This window comes from Salminus brasiliensis, chromosome 2, assembly GCF_030463535.1.
Source record: "Salminus brasiliensis chromosome 2, fSalBra1.hap2, whole genome shotgun sequence".
In the NCBI taxonomy this organism is placed as follows: Eukaryota; Metazoa; Chordata; class Actinopteri; order Characiformes; family Bryconidae; genus Salminus; species Salminus brasiliensis.
In genome coordinates, this window is record NC_132879.1 from 11,771,080 (window position 1) to 11,776,771 (window position 5,692).

The window sequence follows — 5,692 nt, forward strand, 5'->3', positions numbered from 1 at the left end:
GACTGAACACACTGATCAGCACTACAGCTCTCTTAGTATGTGCGGCAGTGCGGTAGCTGTCAACAGGAAAGTATTTGCATGTGTGCATGTGTTTGCATGTGAGTTTCACTAAAAGCTACAGTATTTTTGATGCTCTGAGGAAATAATAAACAAATAAATTAAATCAGCACGATTTAAGTTCTAAAAACACTGGTGGTACTGGTGTACAATGATGTACAGAGCATTAATAGTTTGGATCCTAAGTATTTGTAACTTTTTATGCAACTAATTACACATTTTTTATTTATTAGTAATATTTTGTTTTTGGATATTGTTTTAAAATTATTTTATTGCTATTATTTTATTTAATTTCCCATGTAATTGATTTATTTTTGTAAATATTTAGTTTGTAATTTATTATTATGGCATAAAATATGTTTTATATTTTATATTGTAATATTTTAGACAATAAACAAGCCAAATTAATTAAAAATCATGATAAAAATAATAGTAGTTAAAATGAATTATATATATATTATTTATACTAATATATATATATTATATATATTAGTATACACTGGCCAGCCACTTGATTTTATCAGCTCCACTTATAGTTCTATAATTACAGACTGTAGTCCATCTAATTCTCTGCACCTCCTTCACCTCGTTCTTCAATGCTCAGGACCCCACTGGACCAATACAAAGCAGGTATATTTTGGCCAATGGGTCATTCTCAGCACTGTAGTGGCACTGACATGGTGGTGGGGAGTATGTCAGTGTGTGTTATGCTGGTATGATTGGATCAGAACTGCTGGAGTTCTTAAACACTGTGTCCACTCACTGTCCATTCTATTACACACTGCTACGTAGTTAGTCCACCTTGCAGATGTAAAGTCAGAGCCAGAATATTACCTGTTGCAATATCAGTGGAAACAAAATGCACCTCAGCTCACTTTTGGTTTTGATGTGCACACTAATGTACATATGACAAATTACAGCCTCATTAAGAAAATAAATAGCACTCTAGCACTCACTTTGTCATTGTATATATATTTATAATGTAACAACATATATACATTAAGCCAGTACTCAGAAGTCATAAATAAAAAAAACAGTATTCAAAATATGTTGTTGGTCCTGTGAAGTTATTCATTCTGAACCTGTTTCACATCTCTATGCAGATGTTTATGCTGTAAGTGTGAGCAAGCTTCATTGCCCAGATGTTCTCTGGTCCAGCATCCTACTTACTACTATTTTTAGAATAAGTAATAATTGAATATAGAATCATGTAAAATATCTCTTATCATCATTACCGGTGTTGCCTTTTATATGTTTTCTATGGTCTGTAGTGAGTCAGTGTGGTGTGTTTTCTCTCCTACACAGAGTGTGATTGTGCTGTTTTACATCCTCCAACTCAGCACCTGCAGTAGATCCCACTGCAGCAGTGCAGTCTCTGCGCAGCCTGACTGAGTGAGGGAGGTTTTTGTATGACTCTGTATCACTGTGTGAACATGTGGGTGCTGCTGATATAATGGAAACTTTGACAGTAATAATCTCCATCATCTTCAGGCTGGACTCCACTGATGGTCAGAGTGAAGTCAGATCCAGATCCACTGCCTCTGAATCGAGCTGGAAATCCAGACTGAAGCTGATTCGCGAGTTTGATCAGGAGTTTAGGAGCTTCTCCAGGTTTCTGCTGATACTAGTGTAAAAAGTGGCCGTGTGAGCTGTGATAATATACTGCAGGACTGGTTCAACAGCTGATGGTGACGGTGTCTCCTGGAAGAGCAGATTTCACTGCAGGAGTCACAGTCACCTGACTTATGGACTCTGGAGAAACAGAAATATAGTAGAACTATTTTATTATTTTAGAACTTTCTAACCATTTAATTTTTGTGCTTTTCAAAGTTTTTTAAAACTTAATGTAGGCCAGCTTATTTTGATCAATCTGAGTCAGTGTCTCACCTCTAGTGCAGAAGATCAGAGTCCAGATGAAGATGGGGATGAAATTCATGGCTGCTGTGGGTGAAGAAGTTGCTGTAGCAGCTCTCAGTCATGAAGTGTTAAACTCACAGGACTATAAACACTCTCAGAGCACTGAAGCATGGAGCGCTCAGTGCAACGTGTCTTCTGTCTATGCAAATATCTTCTTAACTGAACCTCTACAGAAGTGAAAGTTCTTCTGCTGGGGATGTCATCTTTCAGTACAATTAATAATGTGATAAAATTCTGTTGTTTCAATCAGGTGAAAACTAAATTATGTCAAACATAGCCTCCTGCTTCTCATCTGTAACCCATTTTCCTTTAGAGGAAGTGTGTGGGCTACTAAGTGTTGCCATTTATAGATTTATTAAATTGCCTCATTAAGATCATTTCAGTTCGGCATCAACAAAGTCTGAAGAACTTTAATTATTTTGAATTTCTTGGGTACAGTCTACAATCCAGTCTCTCAATAATTACAATCCACATAGTTACAGTTTGAAAAGTAGAAAACTGCTGAACCTCTTCTCAGTTTAGAAAGTCTTGAAGCTTAATTTTGAATTCAAGAATTTTCATGTAAATGTTTTTGGTAGTAATGATACATAAATTATTAGTCAACTTTAACGAGATACAAAACCAATGTGAATTTATAGTTAAAATGTTTCAAACATGGATATGTGATTTAAATGATTGAAATAAAAAGTTATGGAAGCACATGGCTACATTATAAAAATTACATTAAAAGTACACTAAGTACGGTAAGTATGTCCCTGCATAAATATAACTTTTAATATTTAATGTATACATTAAACTTTTTGTATTTCATTTTTTAAAATTGTATAGTCCACATTTTTTTTTTATCTTAACGTACAACTTCGTAACGGACAAATAAATGTAATGTTATGCAGATTTAAGATATAGACAGATATAGTAATATATCGATATATAGACTTTGAAACCTTTGTGATGCACCGTTAAACACAGTTCTGCTCTGTAAGATGAGAGAAGTGAAAGACACACACACACACAGATTGCAGAAAGTCAGTCCTATCTGTGCTCCCACAGCTGTTTTTTTTACAGACGGAATGAGAGCTATTGCTGTCTGAAAGCTTTTCTTTTAAAATCTGAAAAAAATGCTTAAATTTCTGTTTGACACTTTCTGTTCCAAACACCAGAAATCATTTTCACTATCAGCATCATTTACACTGACTGATCCAGTCCCTGTAGACTAACTACTGCACATGAAAACACACACACACACACACACACACAGTACACACTTTATTCTTGGACATGGTTCCTTCATTAATATCATGATTTAGATTTTGGTATGAAAACTTGATTCTATATATAGACAATAATACACATCACAATAATGAATGCTGAGTGTTGACAACTTGACGACTAAAATATTTCAAATATAAAATGAATGCCATAAAAACAAACAACCACAGAGCCATGTAGCAGTGATAGAGAAGCTCTATACAGAAAGATCAGCTCATTGATCAAATGTATTGATCTTGACACTTTTTGTTCGCTTTGACCCCTACAGCCTTCGACAGGATAGACACAAGCTACTTCTGTCTGTGCCAGTCTTGGACTCGCCCATTGTGTGCCAATCAACTTGTAAATAGGTGTAACTTTGGGTTGAATAAGACCTTCTTCAGAGGTTTAAAGGCTATGCAGCCACGGGAAAGTAATTGTAGAAAAGTATGCAACATTTGGAAAAATGTTCTCAGTGCAACGTGACTTCTGTCTACGCTAATATCTGCTTAACAGAACTTCACCAGAACTTTAACTTCTGTAGATCATCTACTGGGGGTCCATTTTCAGTAAAATCAGTACAGCCAATAACGCAATACAGTTATATGTTTTCCTATGTGAACCAGGTGAGCTTACCAACCTTAATATAGAAACATGATTAGTAAAAATAGGCTGTGTTAATCATACCATATTAATTGTGACCACACAGAGGTAAATTTGAAATATATTTTATGTAATTTATATACTTTGTATAGAAATACACAATATTTATATTACATCTTTAATACCTGATATAATAAATCTGTAAATTAAAAACTAAACAAAAATGAGAGTTTTAGTGTGTGGAGGTTGTACTTGTGAGTTATTTATATACAGTGCCTTACAAAAGTATTATTATATATTATATATCCTGATTTGCATAAAACTGACATTTTAGTATTTTGTGCTGTGCCATAAGATTATTAAATTAATAATTACTCATTGAATTAAAATCATGAAGCTAAATGGTCTTTTGTTTTCACTTCAGCTTTGAGCTAGTGTAACTTACACTGAACTGCCAGCAGGGGGAGACTTCGTGGATTCCTTTGGAGGGTCTTTAATGACTACTGAATCTTAAAGAGTTTAATGCTGCAGCTGAAGATGCAGCTTAGATACTGGCAGAGAGAAAATGGACAACATGGAGAAAGACATAGAAAATGCTTTAAAAAGTAACAACATTTTCCAGTAGAAGCTGTCAGAGTTACTCAGACTTACCTACTTCGGTACTGCATATCTAGTACCCTTATGATGCACTGAAATAGGCAGTTTTCAAACAGCTCACCCCAGCAAACACTAATACCCATAATACACTGTGAATACTCCTGAGTGCTGTTCACAGTCTTAAAATATGAGTACCTTAATATCAGAATCACAGTTTCAGTTTAATACAATTATGTTCCAGCTGCTGCTTTTCCAGAGTAGGAAACATTGATTTAGTGGGTCATTTTGAACATCAGTTTGTGTGCCTCCTAGGTGACACAGTGCCCACCCTGACAGTTCTGCCCCTATCCAGTGTAGAGCTGGAGCAGGGGAAGGCCACACTGCTGTGTGTGGGCAAACAGGTCATGTTTGAGTTTACTGACTGAAGCTGGAGCTGTTCTGCAGAGCTTCTGTTTCCAGCATTGGGTCGGGTTGATTATTCTATAAGGAATGGTTCTTTTGTTTCAGTACTGAATGGCCTGTGTCCAGTACAGTTTAATGATGTGTGTGATCAAAACACACACACACACCAAGCCTGGTAATTGTGAATAAGTTGTGTTTAAGCATGGATACATTGTGGAGGGCACTTGTCATCCAGTGACCAGGACCAGAACTGAAAATCTTTAGTGCCAGATAAATCTGACCTCTTAGCTCTTCCTCTCCTTTTCTGCCGTTAAACACTTGCCCAACATCACCTGAACTTATATAATATCATGCTTAGCCTACATCTAGCAGCACCATCACTCCAGAGACCACAGTTCCACTGATACACAGCTAAAAGCTAGATGCTTTTTACCCCTTTAGCCCACACCTGGCATTAGCGCATGGTACCAGCAGGTTTATGTTTATCTGCTCCTGTGAGTCCTATTCTATTGGTGATACTCCTCCACAGAGTGTGATTGTGCTGTTTCACATCCTCCAACTCAGCACCTGCAGTAGATCCCACTGCAACAGTGCAGTCTCTGTGCAGCCTGACTGAGTGAGGGAGGTTTTTGTACGACTCTGTATCACTGTGTGAACACACCACCACTGCTGTGGTAACTCTGACAGTAATAATCTCCAGCATCTTCAGGCTGGACTCCACTGATGGTCAGAGTGAAGTCAGATCTAGATCCACTGCCTCTGAATCGAGCTGGTGTTCCAGACTCTAACTCGCTTGCTTTTTTTATCAGGAGTTTAGGAGCTTCTCCAGGTTTCTGTAGATACCAGGAAAGAGGTTGATAACTCCAGT